Source organism: Muntiacus reevesi, chromosome 11, assembly GCF_963930625.1.
Source record: "Muntiacus reevesi chromosome 11, mMunRee1.1, whole genome shotgun sequence".
Classification (NCBI taxonomy): domain Eukaryota; kingdom Metazoa; phylum Chordata; class Mammalia; order Artiodactyla; family Cervidae; genus Muntiacus; species Muntiacus reevesi.
In genome coordinates, this window is record NC_089259.1 from 71,956,184 (window position 1) to 71,982,002 (window position 25,819).

General features: G+C 46.0%; 1 protein-coding gene across 1 annotated transcript in view; it reads left to right on the plus strand.

Annotated features, from left to right (window-relative positions):
• Positions 1–12,767: 12,767 nt before the first annotated feature.
• Positions 12,768–25,819, plus strand: part of FARP1 (FERM, ARH/RhoGEF and pleckstrin domain protein 1) — a 301,894-nt gene continuing 288,842 nt past the window's right edge. Inside the window, exon 1 of the mRNA XM_065902356.1 lies at positions 12,768–13,111. The gene's annotated coding sequence lies outside the window, so the exon portion shown is untranslated. The remainder of the gene's footprint in view (positions 13,112–25,819) is intronic.

The window sequence follows — 25,819 nt, forward strand, 5'->3', positions numbered from 1 at the left end:
GAGCCCGGGTCTCCCACACTGCAGGCAGACTCCTTCCCGACTGAGCCACCCGGGGGGACTGTTCCATTGTACATATGTGCCATGCCTTCTTTATCCATTCGTCTGTTGGTGGACATTCAGGTTATTTCCATGTCTTAGCGATTGTGAACAGTGCTGTGATGAACACAGAGGTGCATGTATCTTTTCAAAAATTTATTTTTAATTGGAGGATAATTTTTACAATGTTGTGTTGGTTTCTGCCATTCATATACATGAATCAGCCATAGGTACGTACCATAGGGTACATATGTCTCCTCCCTCTTGAAGCTCCCTCCCATCCCATCCCAACCTTCTAGGTTGTCACAGAGTACCAGGTTGAGTTCACTACATCATATAGCAAATTCCCACTGACTAGGCTTCCCTCATAGCTCAGTTGGTAAAGAATCCACCTGCAATGCAGGAGGCCCTGGTTCAATTCCTGGGTCAGCAAGATCCCCTGGAGAAGGGACAGGCTACCCACCCCAATATTCTTGGGCTTCCCTGGTGGCTAAGCTGGTAAACAATCCGCCTGCAGTGTGGGAGACCTAGGTTCGATCCCTGGGTTGGGAAGATCCCCTGGAGGAGAGAACAGTTGCCCACTCCAGTATTCTGGCCTGGAGAACTCCATGGACTGTAGAGTCCGTGGGGTCACAAAGAGTCTGACACGACTGAGAGACTTGCACTTACTATCTGTTTTACATACGGTAATGTGTGTGTTTCCAGGCTGCTCTCTCAACTGTCCCTCTCCTTCCCCTGCTGTGTCTGCAACTCTGTTCTCTATGTCTGTGTTTCTATTGCTGCCCCGCAAATAGATTCGTCAGTACCATTTTTCTAGATTCCATATATATGTATTAATGTACAATATTTGTTTTTCTCTTTCTGACTGACTTCACTCTGTTTAACAGGCCCTAGGTTCATCCACCTCACTAGAACTGATTCAAATTCATTTCTTTTTATGGCTCAGTAATATCCCACTGTATGTATGTACCACAACGTCTTTATCCTTTCCTCTGTTGATGGACATCTAGGTTGCTTTCATGCCCTGGCTACTGTAAAGAGTGCTGCAATGAACATTGAGGTATATGTGTCTTTTTCAGTTATGGTTTTCTCAGGGTATATGCATAGTAGTAGGACTGCTGGATCATTATGGTAGTCTTTTTCCTAGTTTTTTAAGGACTCTTCATACTGTTCTCCACAGTGAGTGAATGTCGCTCAGTCGTGTCCGACTCTTTGTGACCCCATGGACTATACAGTCCTTGGACTTCTCCAGGCCAGAATACTGGAGTGGGAAGCCTTTCCCTTCTCCAGGGGATCTTCCCAATAGCTGCATCAATTTATATTACCACCAACAGTGTGAGAGGGTTCCTTTTTCTCTACATCCTCTCCAGCATTTATTGTTTGTAGATTTTTTGATGATGGCCATTCTGACTGGGATGAGGTGATAGATACCTCATTGTAAGTTTGATTTGCATTTCTCTAATAATAAGTGATGTTGAGCATTTTTTTGTGTGTTTATTAGCCATGTGTATGTCTTCTTTGGAGAAATGTCTCTTTAGGTCTTCTGCCCATTTTTGATTGGGTTTGTTTTTCTAATATTGAGCTGCAGGAGCTGCTTGTATATTTTGGAGATTAATCCTTTGTCAGCAGCTTCATTTGCAATTGTTTTTCTCCTTCTGAAGGTTGTCTTTTCATCTTGTTTATGGTTTCCTTTGCTGTGCAAAACTTTTAAGTTTAATTAGGTACCATTTATTTATTTTTGTTATTTTCATTACTCTGGGAGGTGGGTCATAGAGGATGAGTGCATCTTTTTGAATTATACTTTTGTCTGTGTATATGCCCAGGAGTGGAATTGTAGGATCATATGGTAGTACTCTAGGGAACTTTCCCAACCCAGGGATCGAACCCAGGTCTCCTGCATAGCAGGAAGATTCTTTACCATCTGAACCTGCAATGCAGGAGACCTCAGTTCGATTCCTGGGTTGGGTAGTTACCCTGGAGAAGGAATAGGCTACCCACTCCAGTATTCTTGGGCTTCCTTGGTGGCTCAGATCATAAAGAATCCACCTGCAATGCGGGAGACCTGGGTTCGATCCCTTGGTTGGGAAGATCCCATGGAGGAGAGCGTGGAAACCCACTCCAGTATTCTTGCCTGGAGAATGTAAGGCTGCCAGGGTTAACACCATGACAGGCGGCCTGGACCTAAGTTTCAGCTTCCCCCGAAATGGTAAGATTCCCTACCCCCATCAGGTAACCTGGAGCCAGCCAATCAATATGCGCCCAGTAAGAAACAAAGGGAGAGCTGAAAAGCCCGCGAACGCCCAGGTTTGAAGAAAGCCCGCGAAAGTTTGTACCAATAAAATTCTTTGCAAGCATGTAACCAATCCGCTTAAGCCAGCTACTAACCGCTTATGCATACCCTATAAATTTGGGTAACAGCTTCGGTTCAGAGCTCTCTGACCCTGCACCACTGCGTTGGTTGCGGCAGAAGCCCTGGCTCGAGTCAGTAATAAACTTCCCTTTTTGCGAATTGCATTGTCTTGGAAGCCTTCTCTCTTCCCGCTTGGGGATTCGGACATCGGGCATAACAGAGAATCCCCATGGACAGAGGTGCCTGGCGGGCTGCAGTCCATGGGGTTGCAAAGAGTTGGGCGCAGATGAGCCGGGCACAAATAAGCACAGCACATGGGGATCCTATTTTTAGTTTTGGGGAACCTCCATGCTGTTTTCCATAGTGATTCTACCAATTTACATTCCCATCAACAGTGCAGGAGGGTTCCCTTTTCTCCACACCCTCTCCAGCATTTGTTATTTGTAGATTTTTTTTAACGATGGCCATTCTGACCATGTAAGGTGGTACCTCATTGTAGTTTTGATTTGGATTTCTCTAACAATTAGTGTTGAGCATCTTTTCATGTGCCTGTTGGCCACCTGTATGTATTCTGTGGAGAAGTGTCTACTTAGGTCCTCTGACCATTTTAAGCTTATTTTTAAATGCATTTCAAGGTAAACGACATCAGTACTTTCCCCCTAAATATCTCAGCGTTTATATCATTAGCTAGATTAGAGTTCAATATTTGTTTTGTTTCATTTCTTTTGCAATCACATTTACATATGATGAAATTGCACAGATTTTAAGTGTAAATTCCCTAAGTTTTGACTAACTCATCTATTTGACCCAAACTTTTATTAAAGTACATTACTATCACTCCAGGAAATTCTCTCATGTACCCTTCCAGCCCTGACCCGCTGCTCTTCACAGACAACCTCTATTCTGAGCTTTTCTCCATGTATTTGGTTTGCTTGTTGTAAAGTTTCATACAAATGGAAAAATACAATATATACTCTTTTCTTGTATGCAAAGTTCCTTTTACTCAGCAAAATGTTTTAGAGATTCATCCATGTTCTACATGTATCAGGAGTCTGTTTCTTTCTCTTGTTGAGTTGTAAGTCCATTGTGTGTGCACAGACCACTGCTAACTTTTTCATTCTCCTATTGATGGGCATTTGTCTCCTGACCTCCCAGTTTTTTCAATTTTATGAATCAAGTTGCTATGAACACTTTTGTACAAGTCTTTTTGTGGCCATAGGTTTTTATTTTCCTTAGGTAAACACATAGAATTGGAATTTCTCAGTCTTACTGTGAGTGTATATTTTTAGTTTATAAGAAACTGCCAGATTTTTTCCCAAAGTGGTTGTGCCAGTTTACATTCTTATCTGCCACATGTAAGTTTCAGTTGCTTCACACCCACCTTATCAAACTTTGATGTTGGCAGTTTTTTTAATCTTAGCAATTCTATGTGGGTGTGTAGAGTGTCTAGTTGTGTCTTTAATTTGTGTTTCCCAGACTAATAGTAAGCTCTCCAGTCACTGAATGTTCATAAATCTTCTTCAGAGTGCTCAAATGTTCTTCAATCTGCTCAAATATTTGGCCCATTTTTGAAAGTTTTACTACCTGATTTATGGGCCAGTTCTGAAGAACCACCACTAATAATATACAAATCTACTCTATTTTTAAGTATTTCTAGGAAAGGAAAACCTTATCTCTTTCTCTGTCTTTGGTATTGCAAAGCTTCTAACTGTAAGAAAATTAACTTCAGATCATTGTCATTTAAGTCCATTTTTCTTGGTTACTCCTTATTCAGAGTAAAAACAGAAATATTTAGAAATGCTCTGTAATGAGGCACTGCACATTTATTGAGCTTATTTTAAAATGAGTTTTTATTGGAATATAGTTGCTTTACAACATTGTATTAGTTTCTGTACAGCAAAATGAATCAGTCATACACATACATCTATTCCCTCCTTTTGGACTTCCCACCCATTTGTTCACCACAGTGCATTAAGTAAATTTCCCTGTGCTATACAGTATGTCCTCATTAGTTACCTATTTTATATATTAACATAATATCAATAGTGTGTATGTGTCAATCCCCATCTCCCAGTTCATCCCCTCCCAGGTTATATTTGTATGTATGACAGGATAGAAGTTATTTCACAAATGATATGCTTTATTTCTTCCTTTCCACTAGAATTCTCAATATGTATGAAAAGAATAAAAAGGAATAATTCAGTCAAGTACCTGCCATGTTTGTGCATCTTCAACCCCATTACTGATGAGCTGAAGAACAGGGCTCTCCTCGCTGGGAAAAGCACCACCCCACTACTTAGGGAAAAGGTGTTTCTATAGACTGAATTCACTTTCTTTTCAGGAATTAGGAGTTGCACTTAAGCAGACCTGATCTCATGCAGGAGGACAAAGACTCCCCAGTTCATCAAAAAGATGTCTCCCCCAGAGATGTAATTTGGGGTCGAAGAGGACTGACTGCCTTTTGCTTTGATGCACTGGGGAAGCGGGAAGTCAAGCTGGGAGATGCAAGTGTCCTCGTGACTGGCTGTCCCCCATCCTACCCAGGTAGGGGCAACCAGCCGCCTGCCTGCTCCTGCTGTCCCTCCAGTTGTGTCTAAGCCTTTGCAACCCCACGGCCTGTGCCCGGCCAGGCTCCTCTGTCCATGGGATTTTCCTGGCAGGAACACTGGAGTGGGTTGCCATGCCCTCCTCCAGGGGATCATCCCAACATAGGGCTCGAACCTGCGTCTCCTGCACTGCAGGTGAATTCTTTACCGCTGAGCCTCAGGGAAAGCCCAGCAACCAGGTGACTTCTTTTTAAATGTATCCTTTGATGATCCTTCAGCATGCATTAGACCTATGGATTTTAGCAGCAATTGTTGGAGTGCGCATGGGGTGGGGGGTGGCAAAGAACATTTTTCTTTATTGTTACCTTAAACTGTGTGGTGGTCCAATTTTTTTAAAAGGGGATAATTAAGCAAATACATATGGAATTCCCAGTGCTGATTTTTAAGCATTAGAGTGATTTTGTATGGGCCATTACACATGAGATCAACAGTCCAAAGAGATTTGCTATCTTGACCATGCAGACACACACACACATTTTCCCACTCATTCCTACTTCAACTCTCAATGCATTTCTGAACGATGAAAAATGTTTCCCATAACCATCCACAGTGATATACCTTCCCCTTAGGTATCATTTCCTTCTCTGAGAAACAAAAGGTGAGGTTACGGGCCAGATTAAAAATGATTCTAATCTATGACCTTTCTCCGGTTTCCTCCTAAATGTCTCCTTTTGAAAGTAAAGTGGAAAAAATACGACCTAGAGTCCTTACTTTTTATCCTATTCTATTTTCTCTCCTAAAAGAAGTATATGCTTAATGCATTTCTCCAACACTCCTTGATTTATGGATATAAAGGCAAAACACAGAATAATCACTCAAGAGTATGGCCGCTGGAGTCTGCCTGCCTGAGTCTGAATCACTGTCTCTGCCATTTACTACCTGTGTGAACTTGGCTAAGTTACTTAGCCTCAGCTGTAAAATGGACATCATAATATAGTTCCTACTTTATAGGGTTGATGTGTTAGTTAAATGAGTTAATACTAGGTTCTAACAGGTATGCTGTGTCCTATGCTTAGTCATTCAGTCATGTCTGACTGTGCAACCCCATGGTCTGTAGCCCCCATGGACTGTACCCGGCCAGGTGACCCCGTAGACTGTAGCCCACCAGGCTCCTCTGTCCATGGGATTCTCCAGGCAAGAATACTGGAGTGGGTTGCCATGCCCTCCTCCAGGGGATCTTCCCAACCCAAGTCTCCTGCATTGCACACGGATTCTTTACCATCTGAGCCACCAGGGAAGCCCAAGAATACTGGAGTGGGTAGCCTATCCCTTCTCCAGGGGATCTTCCCAACCCAGGAATTGAACTGGGGTTTCCTGCATTGCATGCGGATTCTTTACCAGCTGAGCTGCCAGGGAAACCCTCTAACAGGTATATGTTTTAGCTATTCTTATTATTGTAAATAGAAAAGAAACTTTAGAAGGAGTTGAAGTTGAGGGTTAAAATTTCAAAGCAGTTCTAATCAAAGTGCAGTCCTATTAGTTTTAGAACTTGACAAAACGATACTGAAATTCATCTAGAAAAAAAAACATTAAGGCTAGCCAGGAAAACTTTGAAATGATAGAATGTAAGTTCTATCAAAGAGTAAAATACATTATGAACATTTTGTTACTGGGACACAAACAGGCAGATCAGTAGAAAAGAATATGGTCTCTACTACATGACAAAATTGGTATTTCAGACAAATGCAGAAGAGATGGATTATTATTATTTTTAAAGACATTTTTATTTATGTGATTTGGCTGCACCGGGTCTTAGTTGTGGCACATGGGATCTTTAGTTGTGGCATGAGAACTGTTAGTTGTAGCATGCAGGATCTAGTTCCCTGACCAGGGATGGAACCCAGGCCTTCTGCATTGGGAGTGGAGTCCTAGCCAGTGGACCACGAGGGAAGTCCTAGAATGGATTATTTAAGTAGTGTCTACTTAGCCACTTGGAAAAAAGAGAAGTTGGATCTGTGCCTCATTTCTTATGCCAAAACAAATACTGTATAGATTAATCATATAATATAAAAATAAACTGTTAAAGTGTGAAAATACAGTGATTCCTAAAAAAGCCTTGAATAGGGAAGACTTTTTCAAGCATGATGCAAAAATGTGAAATCATAAAAGTAAACACAGATAAATCTGACAACACAAAAATCCAGAACTTCCTGTTGCAGAAAAGGACCGTAAATAACATCAAAAACAAAAAATTCACTATATGCTAGGAATGAGCTAATTTCCTTAACATACAAAGATATTAAGAATCAACAACAACAAAAAAAAGACAGCCCAATGGCAAAATGAGTGCAGAATGTAAAGTCAGTTCGTGGGGACGTCCCTGGTGGACCAGTGGCTAAGACTCCACACTCCAACGCAGGAAGCCCAGGTTCGATCACCAGTTGCGGAACTAGATCCCACATGCTGCAAATAATTGTTCCAATGCCACAGCTAAAGATCCTGTGTGTTGCAAAGAAACTTGAAGATCCTGAGTGCTGCAACTATTCACAAGACCCGGTGCAGCCAAGTGAATAAATAAATATTTTTTAAAAAATAAAGTCATTTCATGGATAAAGAAATGTCAATGGATAATTTTAAAACAAGAATCCATTTTACCTATGAAATAGACAAATTTTAAAAGCTTGCCAGTACCCAGCACAGACTAAAGGGTAAGGAGTAAGCATTCCCAAGCACAGTTGGTTAGTGGGTATCCTGATTCTCTATCGCTTAACAGGAAGTCACGCAAGTTTTAATGGCATTATTGTTTTCAGTCGCTAAGTCATGTCTGACTCTGTGACCCCACAGACTGTAGCATGCCAGATTCCCCTGTTCTTCACCATCTCCTGGAGTTTGCTCAAATTCATGTCCGTTGAGTCGGTGATGCAATCTAACTATCTCATCCTCTGCGGTCCCCTTTTCCTTTTGCCTTCAATCTTTCCCAGCATCAGGGTCTTTTCTGACGAGTCGGCTCTTCACATCGGGTGGCCCAAGTATTGGCGCTTCAGCTTCATTTTAATGGCATAAAGTAATTTTATCATGGATTTGGTGGATCAGGAATTTGGAAAGGGCACAGCAGGGGTAGCTCTCCTTTGCTTCCTGGTATCCTTAGCTGGTAAGACCAAAAAGGCAGGGGGTGGCCAGCATGGCTGAGCATCAGGAGAAGGCTGGAGGAGGCCTTCTCTAAGCACTTCTTTACCCCCTGGTTCCTGGTCCAAGACAGTAAAGGATGTGGGACTGTCAGTTGGAGCGTCACCATGCAGCCTCTCACTTAGGTGGTCCTCATGTAATCGACAGTTCCTATTCTCTTGTCCATAGATTAGCACTGCCCTAAACAGAGGCTTCCCTGACCAGCAACGTGCTGGTTGCGTGTTCCAGGGGCTGCGCTGTGCTGAGTCGCTCAGTCGTGTCTGACTCCGTGTGGCCCCACGGACTGCAGCCCGCCGGGCTCCTCTGTCCACGGGGATTCTCCAGGCAAGGATACTGGGGTGGGTTGCCATGCCCTCCTCCAGGGGATCTTCCCAACCCAGGGATTGAAACCAAGTCTCCCGCATTGCAGGCAAATTCTTTACCATCTGAGCCATGGGGGAGGAGGTGGGAACTGTGGAATAAGAAGTTTCATTTCACTGTGACATGTCATCACTTTAGTATAAAACATTTGCCCACATACTTGTATAAGCTTAGAGAGTTTCTGAAAGACTAAAAACTGATGGGAAAATGATCTGCGACAAGTGAGACTGGGAATGCGGGCAAGGGTGTCTTATATGCTTTATGTTTTACTTAATACCCTTCTGTACTGTTTAGTTATTTAACTTGCCATATACACACATTTATTGTAATAAAAAATAGCTAAAGTTAATAAAAGTTGAGAACAGGAAAACTACTTAATTCAGAGAGATTTCTGAATAACACGATGGCATGAGTTATAAATGGGACTAGGTAATGATATCATTTTATAATTAAAAATCTGAAAATGAGGCATAAATGACACAAAATGACAAAGAAACACCTCAATTTGGTTGATTTTCCAGGTGGAAGACTTTCTAGGCCAGGTAGCCCTGGTTTTTGGTTGTTGTTCACTGGCCAAGTCCTGTTTGACTCTCTGCGATTCCATGAACTGCAGCACGCCAGGCTTCCCTGTCCTTCACTATCTCCTGGAGTTTGCTCAAACTCATGTTCATTAAGTCGCTGATGCCATCCAACCATCTCATCCTTTGTTGCCCTCTTCTCCTGCCCTCAGTCTTTCCCAGCATCAAGATTTTAGGTAAAAGAACATAAAAAGTGCTTTCAGTGAGATTAAGTACAAAACCCAGAATGTTTGTGAGAACTGGAATGGGTCTGGGGAATTGCTCCTCCAGCGAGAGCCCCATTTTTTTAAAGATTTTTTTTGATGTGGACTATTTTAAAAGTTTTTGCTGAATTTGTTACAATATTGTTTCTGTTTTCTGTTTTGGTTTTTTGGCCAGGAGGCATGTAGGATCTTGGCTTCCGGACCAGGGATCAAACCAGGACCCTCTGCATTGGAAGGTGAAGTCTTAGCCACTGGACTGCAGGGAAGTCCTGCCCTCACCCTCCTCTCTTTTCCCTCCTCTCCAAAGGCTACTACCCTCTGCCTGTTAACCCCTTCAGACTGTGTCCTTTAAAAGTCACCTTCCCTGATAGCTCAGTTGATAAAGCATTCACCTGCAATGCAGGAGACCCTGGTTCAATTCCTGGGTTGGGAAGATCTGCTGGAGAAGGGATAGGCTACCCACTCCAGTGTTCCTGGGCTTCCCTTGTGGCTCAGCTGGTAAAGAATCCGCCTGCAATGTGGGAGACCTGGGTTTGATCCCTGGGTTGGGAAGATCCCCTGGAGAAGGGACAAGGCTACCCACTCCAGTATGCTGGCCGGGAGACTTCCACGGACTGTATAGTCCATGGGGTCACAAAGAGTTCTTAAAGAACAAAAACAAAAACCAACTAACCAGCATCAGATGTCATCTACTATGATCATAGGCATGTTAAGAGCAAAACAACACAAACCTTACTCCAGACATAGAAAAAAGATGAAGCAAACACTCTAGAGTGACTAGGTAAATGTCGGTTTTCTAATTTTATGTGATTTCTACATTTTTTTTGGTTTTAGCTGTGAGGTATGGCAAGGCACCTTGCTTCCTGCTCAGTAAAGTACCCTGAGTAGCAAAAAAGAGCACCAGAAAGCTTGATAGAAATGTGTCTCATACTAAGCCGGAATCTAGGTTTACCACGGTCTCTAGGTCTGCCACATACCTGGCCACGCATTGGAATCACCTTCAGAACTTTAAAAATGCTGATGCCTGGGTTCTCACCCCAGAAATCCTGGTATATTTGGCTGGGGTGAAGCTTGGACATTGAGGTTCTTCTCTTTAATCTTAGGTGATTCTGTGATTCCAAGTCCCAGTACCCTCATCCAGTGGTTCTCAAAGTGTGGGCCCTGTGCCACCTTAGAACCTCTTACAAACACACGTTCTCAAGCTCACTCCAGACTCCCCTTCCTGGAGTTTCTGATGCAGGAGGTCTTTGGTTTAGCGCTGCAGCCAGTTCTGGTGTTCACCGAGGTTGGAGAACCTGCTAAGGTAGGTCTGGGAGGTGGAGAGGCCTAAGAATTTATATTTCTTAAAGCTTCCAAGCGCTGCTCCTGCAGCAGGTCTGGGAACCACATGCACAGAATCAGGGAGCCCTCTGAGCCACACCTCCAACCGAGTATTTCTTCTTTCACCACAGACTCCCCATCTGCCGGTCTTTTGGGTTTGAGGCCTGTATAAGCCTTTTAAATTCCACCTTCACCAAATGCTACGTCACTTCAGTCGTGTCCGACTCTTTGTGACCCCAGGGACTATAGTCGGCCAGGCTCCTCCATCCATGGGATTCTCCAGGCAAGAACACTGGAGTGAGCTGCGGTGCCCTCCTCCAGGACATCTTCCTGATCCAGGGATGAAACCAATGTCTCTTACATCTCCTGCATTGACAGGTAGTTTCTTTACCACTAGCGCCACCTGGGAAGCCCCCTTTCACCCAATAGAAAGGGGTTAAAAACAAAAAAACAGGGACCTCCTTGGTGGTCCAGTGGCCAAGATCCCAAGCTCCCAATGCAGAGGGCTGGGGTTCAATCCTGGTCAGGGAACAAGATCCCACATGCTACAACTAAGACACAGCCAAATAAATACAAAATTTTAAAAATATATTAAAACAGCCCCCCCCCCAAAACAGTTTGGTACCCCAGACTCAAACTCTCTCTTTGTCCCAGAAACTGCTCACACTGGCTAGGCCGGGGTGCTCCCCTCCCGCATGGAGGGTGGAAGTCCAAAACTTCTTTGTGCTCTGCTTAGTCACTCAGTTGTGTCCGACTCTTTTCGACCCCATGGACTGTAGCCCACCAGGCTCCTCCATCCATGGGGATTCTCCAGGCAAGAATACTGGAGTGAATTGACATGCTTTCCTCCAGGGGATCTTCCCTACCCGGGGATGGAACCCAGGTCTCCCGCAGTGCGGGCAGATTCTTTACCGTTTTACCAGGGAAGCCCAAGAATACTGGAGTGGGTAGCCAATCCCTTTTCCAGGGGATCTTCCCGACCCAGGAACCGAACCGGGGCCTCCATTGTAGGCGGATTCTTTACCAGCTGAGTTACCAGGGAAGCCCGGGAAACTTCTCTGAGGCGCCAAATGACCAGGGCGCTGGAGCCGGTGGCCGTCAGGGGCGGGTGCCCTCCGGATCTAGCCGAGGGTGGTTTTCCTTTGGAACCTGCCGCCCGTCCTTTGCCCTCCACGTGTGGAGGGTCCATCCAAGAGGAGAAGAAAGGGCAAGACCGGGGGCTGAGGATGGGGGATGGAGGTGTAAAGCGGTAGCTCTCAGCTGGAAGGTAGGAACCATTGACTTTCCCCCCTTAGGTCCCTGCTTGCTGGGTCCTTGAATCTTGCTCCCGCCTCCATCGAGTTCCCAGAGCTCCGAGGCCCCACAAGATACAGTAAAACAGCTGACCTATTCCACTCCTTTCCCGTGCTCGGGCATCGCTCGGGTCCCCGGAGAGGGCGTGGAGGACGCCGGGCTGCGGCGGGGGAGGGGAGGTGACCACTGCCCCTCCGGGATTAAGTCCCTCGTGGCCCAGGGTGGTGCCGGAAGCCCGCTCCCGTGGCCCCGGGGAAGGGGAGGTGCTCGTGGGTCCCCGCACCGCGCCGCGGCCCGCGCGGAGACGGAAAGTCCTAGGAGGTGGGCTCACGGGCGGGGCTCCCTTCCTGAACGACCGCAAGCACGACTCGCAGAGTCCCGATCCCGGCCGATCCTCCGCCAGCGGCTGGCGGCTTCGCCCAGGCGCTGGTCTCCCGCGCCCTCATCTCGCTTTCGACCGCAGCGGCGGGACTGGCGCGTCCCTGCTGGCGCGGCGCTCTCCCCGGCGCCTCCTGCGCTCTGGTCGGGCGGTGACCGAGCGGCGAGCCCGGCTCGGGCCGCAGGACCAAGTAAGGCGCGGATCGGCGGTGGGCTCGCCGGGCCGGGGAGGGCGCTCGGGGCAGGCGGCCCCTCGGCGCACCTGCCCCCGGGGCGGAGCGGAGCCGGGGCGGGGCGCGCCGGCTCGCAGGGCGCGGGCGCGGACGCTGGAGGGGGCTGTGGCTCTCCCGCTGTCCCCGCGGTTCGGGCGGCGAGGCGCCCGGGCTCCCCCGCCCCTCGCCGAGGGGCCGGCCCAGGCCCGGGGAGGGGCTCGCCTGCCTTCACTTCCCGCTCGCCGGCCTGGAGGCGGCGGGGCCGGCGCGGGCGCAGGGGCTGCGGGCAGCGCTCGGCTGGCGCGCGGGGCGGGGACGCGGCCGCCGCCCGCTTTGCGCCGCTCCTCCCCGCGCGAGCGGCGCTCGGCCCGGCGTCGAGGCGGCCATGGCGACCCTGAGCCCGCTCCCCACCCACCCCGCCTGCTCCGCCCTCCCCTCCGCCCCGCGCCACCTTTGATGGCTCGGACCTCGGCCGGCCACCGCCAGCCCCGTGCGCGCGTCCGCGCCGCTGCCGCCGCCCGCGGGTATTAATAGCCGAGCGTCCCCGCCGCACGCGCAGCCGGAGCCGCCGCGCCCTCGGCCGCCCGGGGCTCGGAGCTGCGGAGCCCGGAGGCCGGGAGCGGGACCCGGAGCCGCCCGCGCCGTGGAGGTAGGAGGCGCGCGGCGAACAATGACCGCGGCGGGCGGGCGGGCGGCAACTTGTGCGAGTCGGGAGCCCGACCGATCCGGGCGCGGCTGGAGGGAGCTGCGTGGCCCACGGGTCCTGCTCGCGGGAGGTGTGGCGGGTGGCATCGGGCTTCCTCTTAACTAAGGCGGGAGAGTCTCCCTCCAGCCAGGCAACAATAGCCGGAGCTCCGGGGCCTCTGGGCCCCGCGCCGCCCCTTGCGCCCTCCGCTCACCTCGGCGGACTCGAGCCGCGGGCTCCGCGCGCGTCCCCACTCGCCACCCCCGCCCCGCGGCGCCCTCCCCCTCCACCCCCCGCTTCCTCCCATCCCACCCGGCGCGCTGACAGCGCCCGACGCGGCTTCCGGACCTGCGGCCGCAATCTGGGCCCCCGAGGCCGCCCGCGGGCCGGGGAGGGGTGGCCGCTGCCGCGGGTGCCACCGCGCCGCCGGGTGCCCGCGGCTCGCTCACGCGCGGCGCGGGGACCCCGGGTGGGTGACAAAGAGGAACACGCCCTCTCCCCGAGTTGGATTTTTGTCCCCCGTTACCGCCAGCCTTTATGGAGACCAAAGTTTTTTCTCCCCCATCCCCCCCATTTTTTTTTTTTTTTAAAGCAGAGGACACAGATTTTTGTGGTGAGTGTTTCAAAACAACAACTTCTGGTTGTGGTTTTACGATTTAAGTTCCGGAAACTTTAGCTATGTGATCCGGCCAGACCCTTTGAGAGTGTGTGCATGTGTGTGTGTTCTGTTCGAGGGGGAACACGTGTTCCCGGGCATCAGTCTGGATGTCGTGTCTGGCAGTGGGAGCCCAGCTCTGGAATCTGTGCAGGGTCTCCCAGAAAACGAGCGAGGTGCGACGCACGAAGAACTGAGGACCCTGGTTATCAATTCGAGATTGCCTCGCATCTGGAACAGTTTAGCCGGCCCAGCCTGTCTCTCTCTGATCCTTCTGGAGTACCATGGTGGCTTCTGGCTGTTGCATTTTATGGTTCTGGTTAATGTCCTGCTTGTTAGTTTCCCAGGTTTGACTTGCTCAACCCCGCCCTCCAGTGTATTACTGTTCCACCCTGAGCCACGGCTTTTGGGGACCCCCCATCTCTCCCACCCCGCAGGCAGCGTCTTCAGCCGGAGCCAAACCCCAGCCTAAACCCCGCCGGGTTAGGTTCAGTGGTGACTTGGCCAAGCCCATTTCAGAACGTCTTCCAGCATTGTCTTGCTTTTCTTACTTGTCTAAACCGGACACAAAGCAGGAAGAAAGGCCTTTTTGGTCCTGAGAGCTTTGGGACATTTGCCTTAAAAACTGTCCTCACTGTTGTGATCAGGCAGACCCTTCTGAAGTCTCCTGCTTTTGGCTGACTTCCACATTCCACAGCCTTCCGGTTGGGGCTTTACCTTCAGCCTTTCCATAGGGTTGGTCTTCATGTGGGCTCAGCATCCACATGGCTCACTTTATATTCCTGCAGCATCCTTCTGCAGCAAGGCACCAATATTGGAGTTGCTCCAAGCACAACTGGAACGTTTGTGTTTTTAGAATGTCTGGCTAATAGATCTGCTTCTGGGTAAAATAAATAAGACACATGATTGGCCAGTGGCTGGCTTCCTGGGCGAAGTGTTGGTGGAAATAGTAAGCTGCTAGCCCAGCGCTTCCCAGAATCTCTTCTTTCTTCTTTGTGGATGAGAAACTTGAAATACCTGGTGATGATGTAGCTGTTCTCCATAGAGTCACAGACTCAGTAGCATGCCCCCTGTAAGTTGGGGTGTGGTTTTTCATTCAAGGAGGGCTTCTGCTGTCGGAATCCTGAAGCGAGGTTTATAGTGTCCCTTTTCACACAATTAGTCTTTTCCTGAAATTTTACACAAGGATTGAATTCCCTAGGTGGTAATAGAATACTACAGCTACTCTGTGGCCAAATTTACCAAAATGAGACTTAAGAATCTACCCTAGATAATTTTCCTCTGGTGTATTGCAGTTATATCATAATTATCTTTAAGACCATGAGGAACTTGGGTGAACATTTTTGTTTTGCTTTTCATTTAAAAAACTGTTGGAGGAAATGGTTTCTAAGAAGATAAGAATTGAATATAGTATTGAAAGGGTTACTTTTTTAAAGTGAAATTCATCCTTTAGCATTCATTGAAATCCAATAGTCTTAGAAGAATTTAACTCATTTGGGGAATGGTATATATTTGTAAGGATATAGAAATATATACGCATGTGATAGACATCAGAAATGAACACCTTTTTTTCCATCCTTGAGGAGGTTAGAGAACACTGAAGAAGAGATGGGAGCCCAGGTTTTGCTTGCTGAACACTCTTTAGGAAAGATGGAATGTGGGTTTCCTGGAGGATGAGGGAAGTTGTGTGAATTTGTAGGTACTTGGCTGATGCTTTGACAGCATGGTGAACCAGGCATTTCAAACAAACCTTTTGCAAATGACCTTGCATATTGCAGAGAGCTGCTTAGTGTTTTTGAGAAAGGCACTTTCCCCTTGAACTGAAGATGCTACGGATAAGAGAGGGGCTCTTGTAATCCCAGTGCTTCCCAGGTGGTAAAGAATCCACCTGCAATACAGGAGACCTGGGTTCGATCCCCAGGTCGGGAAGATCGCCGGGAGGAGGTCATGGCAACCCACTCTTGCCTGGAGAATCCCATGGACAGAGGAGCCTGGAGGGCTACAGTCTGTGGGGTCGCAGAGTCAGACACGACTGAAGTGACTGAGCATGCACTTGTAATCCCAAAGTACAATCACTGGAGTCCTTTCTGCTGATACTTGGAGTGCCCAGGTATTCCAGGTGTTGCTTATCTTGCCTGGGAAGGGAAAGGGTGGGATTTTAAAGGTTCCTGCGGCTGCATCTCTCCTATTATTTGGTGCTTTTGATTGCAAGGAGGGCTCACCAAGCCTGACTGTTGAATGGGCAGTGGTGGACCAACTTTTTTTTTTCCCCCTTGCTTTTTAATGGTTAGAGTTTCTGCTGTGGCCTCACTTCATCATACAGGCCCCTCACTCTGTTTCCGCCAGGTTACTGCCTTAACCACTTCCACATGTCCGGCGAGATCAGAGCCCAACGGTTTCCATTCAAATTACTTGAAATACTGATTTTGCCAGTCCTTTTATGCCGAATGCCGCTTTTGTTTTTAATCAAGAAGCCCCCAGAAACTGTTTATTTTAAAAGTGGAGAAACTGTCTTTTAATAGGCTTCCCTCCTCCAGGTTTAAGTCAGTTAAAAATATTTTGCCAAGTGGATACTTTGAGCAAAAGGGAACAATTGATACATATTAAATGCAGGATCTCTAAGCCTTTGATACTTGTGAAATAAACCAGAGACCATAGGGTACAAGGGGCCTAAAAGTGAGCCCATGCTCCCTGCTGCCTATGAACTCAGGCAGTTTTCTTATTTAACGTGGGATGGAAATTAGAGACAGACGGCACGATTGGCAATTAATATGAGAATTCATCATTTACACTGAATTAATTTCATGTGTTAGATGGTCATATTTGTGCATACATTTTCAAACAAAAGGGCCTTGGGCCAAATTAGATTATCTTTTTTCTATTATGCAAAATTCCTCATCCACAAGAGCAGCTGCACTCTATGTGTAGACTTTGGGCTTTCCGTAACGGTATCTTATAAGAGAAAACATAAATCCAGTATCATGATGCCTTTCACTTTTGTTCTCATCATATTAATTCAGGATCTGCTGTAGTCAATGGCACACCACAAATCTTTGCTAAATACTTGCTGAGTGAATAAGTAAACCTCATTTTCATGTCCTTTCAAGTTGGCCTTGGAAATTTTTAAGGGAAATTTGATATTAGCCCTGACAAGTTGTTGTTCTCTGGGAATTTGAAAACTTGACATTTGATTTCATTTCTGTTTTAATCTAATTTAACCATTGAAGCTAGCCTTTAAAGTTAGGTATTGTAAAAACATACAGGCTCATTTTTAAGAAATCCGACACAAAAAAGCGTGAAGCAGAAAGTAAAACCTACCTGAAAAATTTGCTTCTGGGATAACTTTCCTTCTTCCCGAGAGATGTTTTTTGGAAGTTCCATGAGTGAGGGTTTACTGGGATGTGTGCATGTGTCAAGTTGCTCAGTCGTGTCCGACTCTGCTCACCAGGCTCTTCTGTTCATGGGATTCTCCAGGCAAGGATACTGGAGTGGGTGGCCATTTCCTCCTCCAGGGGAATCTTCTCAAGCCAGAGGGTGACCTCAATTTTGGGGGGCCTTGAAATTTGTTCCAGATTGATGAATTAGCCGGTGTGCAATTCTGGATCATTGTTTCTGTGTTAATCCACTGTCCTCTGGTCCGTTTCTTGTGGCTGTTATGTCCGCTGTCAGGCTAATTGTTATTTGTATATAGTCTCGTCTTCTCTCTTTGGCTGCTGTTAAGATCCTTTGGAGTTCTGCAATTCCACAAAGCGTAGGTGTAGTTTCACCTTTCCTTTTATTCCTCTCTCTCCTCCTCCTCCTCCTTCTTTTCCCTCCTCCTTCCCCCTTCCTCCATCCTCTTATCGGGGTGTTCCTTTCTGCTGCCCTGAGTATTTCACTGTCGTCTGGTCGCCCTTGGCCACTCTGGTTGTTTCCAGTCTGGGCTGTTATGAATAAGGCTGCTATGAACATTTGTGAACAAGTCTTTGTGCGGAGATCTGTTTTCCTTTTTATTGCTGGGTCTTATAATAAGTGTATGTTTATAAGAAACTGCCATCTGTTTTCCAAAGTGTTTGTACCATTTTACATTCCCGCCAATGATATACGAGTGTTCCACTTACTGTAATCCTCATGAGTACTTGAAATTACCCATCTTTTTCACTTTGGCCATTCTGGTGGATGTGTTAGTGGTATCTCCTTGTGGTTTAACTTTATATTTCCCTGAAAGAGAAATAATAGGTTTTCCTGTGCTTTTTGGCCATTTGTCTATCTTCCTTCGTGATGTGGCCATTCACACTTTGTTCTTTTTCATTGATTTTTGTCTGATTGTTTCATATAGATTTTGAGTGTAACTGACATGTAAGAAACCGCACATACTTAATGTCATCTTATTTTACAGTTATGAGAGTTCTGTGTATATTCTGCATACAAGTACATTGTTAGATAAATAAATTACGAATATGTTCACCAGGCTATTTTTTAACCTTCTCCTTTTTTAATGGTATTTTTTTTTTTAATGGTATGTTTTGAAGAGCAAAATTTACGAGGAAAACATTGTACATGGTCCACTTATTTAGCTTATTAAAAGTCAGAGCACTTTTTTCAGCTTTGGAAAAATAACACAGTTTTGTGTGTAAGACATACACTAATATCACTCTGTTCAGGAGGTGAGACCGCATTTACTTCATCCATTTCTGATCTTTCCTAACTGAAACTGAGTTGAAAAGACTTGAAAATGGAAAAACAAAAAACCAAGACCCTGCTTATTTTGAGAAATCCGAGGAAACAAGGTGTTTAAGATTGTGATCAAATAAATAGATTTTCAAAATTCAAAATTGGGTTGTTTGTTCTTTTAGCACACAGAAAGATTGTGGAAAAGAAATATTTTCAAAATCAACACCAAAAAATGGAGCCCTAGGAAAAAGCAAGATATAACATTCTAAAAAGAGGTCAGGGTGGCATATGTGGGTGCTTGTAAAAGGAGTTTAGTTTTCCTATTTTGGTGTGAATTTTATCATCTTATTTATGTATTCTCCTCATTTTCTGAACCAGATAATAAGCGTTGTCAGATCAGAAAGCACGTTTTCCTGATTTTTGTTTCTCCTGCTCATAGAAGATAAATAAATGTTGCTTGACTTGAATTAAAATTTGTGTCATGACTGAAACAGAAACAGACTCACAGAAACGGAGAAGAGACTTGTGGTTGCCGAGGGGAAGGAGGATGGGGGAAGGATGGATCGGGAGTCTGGGATCCGCAGATGCAAACCATTATGCATAGAACGGATAAACAACAAGGTCCTACTGTGGAGCACATATTCAGAATCCTGTGATAAACCGTAATGGAAAAGAGAAATACATGCATAAGTAAATTTAAAAATTTCTGTATGGAAAACTCCGTGACATTTTAGGATACGGAAGTTAGAGATTGGTATTAAAGGTAAGAAGAGTTGGGAATATAGATATGAAGATGAGACAGATCTGCCCTTCTGTATGTTGTCCAGCTTTGTGATGTTGGGCAGGTTATTGGTGCTCTTTTCCTAAAACCTCAAGGGGCCTGCAAGAGTGCATTTGTCTTCAAGTGATAGAATCTTTGACTTAGAGCAGTGAAAGTCACCAATTAGTTGCCTCAAATAATAAGAAGAAAGGAAGGGGTCCCTGGTTCAGTGTCTCAGCTCACAGTATCACCCAGGATGCAAGTTCTTTCTGTCTGTCTACCCCGCCATGCCCAGCTTGTTGCTTTCTGCACTTAGGATTGTCGCCCAGAGGTTAATTACACTGCTGCGGCCTGATTAGCTGTTACGGCTAAGGGCTGCTGCAGTTCCATGCTTCTTGGCGTCACACATTTGTTGTCATCAGGAAGTAATGGCACGGCCTTCTTCACACTCCTCTTGTCCTTAATCAAAGTGCTTCTCAGAAGCCGCCAGCATTTGGTGGTCTTTGAGGAAGGATCCGGGGAGTGTTTCTGTGCTCTCACAGAGATACCCAGTGGCCGAACTGAATGTGATGTCTGGAATCACAGCAGCCATATTGTGATCAGCCTTGGGATGAGGGCAAGAGGATGATGGGCTGAAAGATGGAGACAGAGTTTCTTGTGGGCATCACTTAGTCACCGATCTTCCTGCACCTGGAGCTGAGTATACTGAATAATAGCAAGTTTTGTTTACCAAATAATGCCAACCTGGACTTAGTGTGTTGAACAATAAATTTACCTACTTTCTAATTCTATTCTTGTCATCCAAAGCATCTTGACTGATACATTCATTGGAAGACTTTGTCTTTCTTTTTAAAAAATATCTTGTCTTTTTTGGTCTGCTTTTTAAAAAATGAAATGTAGTTTATTTACAATATTATGTTAGCTTCTGGTATACAACATAGTGATTTGATATTTTTGTAGATTATGCATCATGCTAGGGTTATTAGAATATTATTGACTGCATTCCCAGTGCTACTCATTATATTCCTGTGACTTTATTTTATAACAGATCATTTCTAGGTCTTAATTCTCTTCACCTGGTTTGCCCGTTGCCCCACCCCCTCCTCCCTTTTGGCAGTTTTTTCTCTGTACCTGTGAGTCTGTTCCTGTTCTGTTGTATTTATTCATTTGTTTTTTAGATTCCACATATAAGTGAAAACATGCAGTGTTTATCCTTCTCTGTCTGACTTATTTCACTTAGCATTGTTCCCTGTAGGCCCATCCATGATGTCACATATGGCAAAATTTCCTTCCTGATGCTGAGTGATATCCCAGTGTGTAATATCCCTATATTTTCTTTATCTGTCCTTCTGTCAGGGGACATTTAGGCTGTTTCCATGTCTTGGCTATTGTGAATGACACTCTAGTGAACATAGGGGTGTGTGCTTCTTTTTGAATTAGTGTTTTTGTTTTCTTTAAGTAAATACTCAGGAGTGGAAATGCTAGATTGTATGATAGTTCTACTTTTAATTCTTTGAGGAGCCTCCATACTCTTTTCCATAGTGTCTGCACCAATTTATCAATATATTCCCACCTCCAGCGCTGGAGGGTTCCTTTTCTCTGCATCTTCACCAATACTTGTTATTTCTTGTCTTTTTGATGATAGCCGTTCTGACAGGTCGGAAGACTTGATCTTTCATCTGCCATTTAACAGTATCTGCGAGAAAAAAAGAGTTTCTTATTGTTAATTATGTGGAAAGTGGCTTAGTGATCATACCAAGTTGCTGTGAAAGATGAACGATTTTTAAGGACTGTAGGTATTTGATAACATGTGTGAATCTTGTCACTATATCTGCATAAATTTCACCTTTTCCTCTCATGATGGCCTTGCAGGACATCTACTTAGAATTGACCATTTGGGGTTTGGATTAGGAGATTTGTGAGACCATTATTAGAGATTAATGTCTTCCTTTATAATCTTGCCAAATCTTTTGATTCTCTGGCATGAAATCTTATTGGGGGGGGCAATGTTATTAGTAGAAGGAGCTGCTTGGAAATGTCAGGATTTGGGTAAACTAGAGATTTACCACATTCAAAAATTAGACACAGGTATTTGTGACCCTGTAAAGAAAGGTTGAATGATTTTATGATAACGTTAATCCAAGCAAATGAATTGAATGGAAAATATCCAAGTGAAGAACTTGCAGAATATGGAATTACAAGATTCCAGTCTATTTTCTTTTGATTGATATGACTTTTAAAAAGAAATCTGGTCATTCCCCGACCCCTTACTATCAGGATAGTCAGGTGACCAGGGTAATTTGCATACTCACTGCCATGTTATTTTTACTTCATTTTGTGTAAGGGTTTATCAACTTAACATGTATTTGATTGACCAGCTGTGTTGAATTACTAGTTACTATTGGTGCCACAAAATTAGGGCCCAGTTCTCTTCTGTCAGAGTGTAGCATCCAGACCGGATTGGAGAAGTTACCTAAATAATTACAATATGACAAGAGCTTTGCAAAAGTTACTATAATGGTGTAAGTGTTCAGATATTAAGACATTGGATTCTGGTTGGAAGTTGCATTTAAGTTGAGTTTCAGTAAAAAAGTGTGTGTTTGTTAACTTGTTTGCTTATTTTAGTATTCCCTTTGTATTCTACTTTTTGTAACAGGATTAGAAAAGTATTCATGTATAAAACAGAAAGTAAAAATTCCTTGCAATCCTGCTGGTCAGAATTTATGAAAATTAAAATTTGGTTTATTTCCATTTGACTTTTGGCATATTCAATATATTCCCAGTTTTTGTCTCTTTACATACAGACATACCTTTTTAAAAAATTGTGAGAACAATGCATGTGTAATTAGAAGCCACTTTCTCTTCTTTCCGCTGAGTGTTTTCCATATTGAGTTTTCTTTGAAATGAAAATTTTAATGACTTTATAATGTTCCCCTGTATAATTCTACATAATATACCTAACATTGCCCTTTATTGGTCTTTTTTTTTCTTGCAATATTTGACTGCTGTGACCATCTGTACATAAATCTATGGAAAGAGGGTTCTTTTGTTGCAAGGGGCGGACACCCACCTCGAGTCATAAGAGAGAGAGCGGGGAATTTGGTAGCTCTCATTACCAACCCCAGAACGGGCCAAGGCGAGTCGTCTCAGGAATCGAGACTTGGGTCCGAGGACTCCAGCCACCTGTGGGCTTGGCTTCGTGTTCCTGGCTCTCTCCACTGGCACTTGGGACAGTTTGCTGGTGATGGTGGGGCTGCCTTGCACATCGCAGGAGCTGTAGCATCCATTGTTGTTTAGTCACTGACTTGTGTCCGACTCTTTGCCACCCCATGGACTGTAGCGCGCCAGGCCCCTCGGTCCATAGGATTTCCCAGGCGAGGTTAACAGAGTGGGTTACCTTTCCTTCTCCAGGGCATCTTCCTGACCCAGGGATTGAACCCGTGTCGCCTGCCTTGGCAGGTGGATTCTCTACCACTGAGCCCCCGAGGAAGCCCATAGCATCCACGGTCCCACCTTAAAAGTCAGGCAGTGCCCCCCCCCCCGCCCCCCCAGTCATGTTGGTGATTAATTACACCTTCGCGAATGTTCCATTCCTGGGGTTGAAACATTCATGCCACTCCTGCTGGGATTGAGACTCACCAAGTTGAAGTTTGAACCCCCATCTCCACCGCTTCAGGGAAGGACTCGTGTTTAGCCCAGATGAGGGACCCCTCTTGTGACGGAGGGGTGTACAAGGATGGGGTGGGGTGGGGACAGCAGCCTTCCCAGGTGGGTAAGATTGACACACAAATAAGGGGAAATAACTTCCTGGGGGAGGGCCCAGTGGGGCAGGAGGGAGGGGCACCGTCCACCACCTCTGGGGGCTGTGCCGAAGCTGGAGGATCCTCATCACGTCAAGGCTGATGTCTGAGCACCGAGCGTTGCAGTTCTAACCTAATGTTCCCTTGTGAGGGGCGTCACAGTGGTTAGATAGCAGCCCCAAACAACCTTCCTCTCACTTATATTCAGACACACCATCCAGAATGGGAGGAAAGGGGTGGAAATCGATCAAGCTTGCTCAGGGTGAGTCTGCAGCAAAGCTGGCCCCTGCAGAAGCCCAGCAGGTAGGCTGAGATGGGAGTTGTGCCTCTGCGCTTGTTCCTTACCACTTGTGATGACTCTCGAGGTGCCCCCGCCTTCTTGAATTTTGGCCACACTGGATCTTCGTTGTGGCATGCAGGCCTCCTCTGCTTGCAGCCCTTGGGCTTCTCTTGTTCCTGGTGCATGTAAAATCTTAGCTCCCCCATCCAGGGATTGAACCTGCATCCCCCGCACTGGGAAGGTGGATTCTTAGTCACTGGACCACGGGGAAGTCCCACGTTCCCCCTTTCTCTGTTGGTCAGAGGCACTTAGTATAAGCAAGGATGTTAGTTCCTGGCAGTCCTAACCAATCCCCAGCAGACAGGACTGTTTCGGGACAACCATTTGTTGAGAGAAGATACCCATATGTGACCCAGCCAAGCCGTGCTCGTTTTGCTAATTCCCGATCAAAGCGGTGTCTCTGTCTCAGTTCCATTGGCTTACCATTGGAGATTATCCGCAGAAGCTTTGGCGAGCCCCCGGGGCGCGCCGAAGGCGGCCTGACTGGTTTTATTCCTAGTAGAGTAGCTCGCATCATTAGTTACTCCCCGATGTGTGGATTTTGCTTTTTCCCCCAGAGTTCATTTCTGGAGGTCAGGAGCTGTGTCTCAAAACTTCTGTTCTACTTTCTGGGTACTTAAAACAGAGCCTTTCTTTGATGGATTAATGAGGATCTTATCATAGGATCTCAGGCAGCTGGAAAAATCACAACTCATTAGAGTCTCAATAACTCTTCACAAGTTAGAAAGAATAAAACCGATCTCACTTCTCACAAAGGTTTGTCAGGCACCTTTTACCCGGAGGGCACTATTCCTGAGATTCACATCAGTGAACAGGCCGAAAAATCCTCGTCTTCAAGGGTACAGTGTATATAGATATATTTTTTGGTCCAAATGGAGACATTTTTGAGACTGAAAGGCGCTGACTGCCTGGGGTGTCAGAACAAAAGTCGTCTGAGCGGATGGTCACTCTCGTGCTCAGAGAGTGGCCCAAAGTGTGTGCATGCCTGCTAAGTCACTCAGTTGTGTCTGACTCTTTGCAACTGTATGGACTGTAGCCCGCCAGGCTCCTCTGTCCATGGGATTCTCCAGGCAAGAATACTGGAGTGGGTTGCCATTCCCTTCTCCAGGGGACCTTACTGACTCGATTGAACCTGGGTCTCCTGAGTCTCCTGTACTGGCAGGCGTGTTCTTTACCGCTGAGCCATATGGAAAGCCTGACCCAAAGCAGTGGGTGGGGGATGTGGGCTGCTTTTCCCCTGAGGCTATCAGATGCCCTCAGGATAGTCTGGGTCCTGTGACTTCAGGCATGTACCCCATCATTCACTCCCCGGACACATTTATTGAGAGTCCGTGAGGTTGTGTTTGTGTCCTCCTAAAAGATGGTTTGCTCCCAGGCAAGGCTGTTTGCAGGGGGACATACAAGTGGGAGGTTTGTCCTCTGGAGGAAAATAATGAATGGAATTGTTTGAGAGACAGTGGACTCCTGAGATACAGATCAGCAGATTCCAAGGAGTTTGCTTGTAGAAGTCCTTTTGACCAGCATTTTTTTTTTTAAGCTTTGAAAATCAACAGGGCTGTAGGCCCTGAAGATGATTTAACAAGACACAGTTAAGGGGAAAAAGGAGTTGAGATTGCTTTGGAAGGGAATCACACGTGCATTAAATTAAAAAATATATATATTTATAGTAAAAGTGCCCTGTCTGCCCCCTGTAGCGCTCTATGAGTTTTACCACGTGTATGAATTTGTGTGACCAACACCTCAGTCAGGATGTGGAATTTTTTAATTTTTTTAATGATTTTATATATTTTTGGCTCTGTGCGGTCTTTGCTGTTGCATGGGCTTTTTTCTCTAGTTGTGGTGAGCGGGGCTTCTCACTGCACTGGCTTCTCTTGTCAGTCACAAGCTCTAGGGCTCGTGGGCTTTATGGGCAGCACGTGGGCTTGCTGGTAGCTCCCGGACTCTGGAGCACAGGCTCAATAGTCGTGGCCTGGGCGTGGTTGCTCTGTGGCATGTGGGATCTTGCCGGACCAGGGATCGAACCTGTGTCTCCTGCACTGGCAGGCGGATTCTTTAACCACTGAACCACCGGGGAAGCCCCAGGATATGGAGCCTTGTGAGCAGCTCAAAAAATTCCCATATGTTGTTCCTTTCCTTTGATTCACCTTCCCCTGTCCCCTTCTGCCACCCTTTTTTTTTTTTCCTTTCCACCACCCCTGTTAACGGCTCATCTTTGCTCTGTCACTATCTGTTTTTTTCCAGAGCATCTTATAAGTGGAATCACAGTGCATGAAACTTTTTTGAGACTGGCTTCTTTCACTCACACACAATGTCTCTGAGTTGTTTTTAACATCACTCTTTACCTTCGCTGGCCGAGTACTGTTGCGTTGTATGGATGTACCACAGTTCGCATAGCCATTCACTTGTTGAAGGACATTGCGGGTGTTTCCAGTTTGGGGCAATTGTGAATAGAATGGCTAAAAGT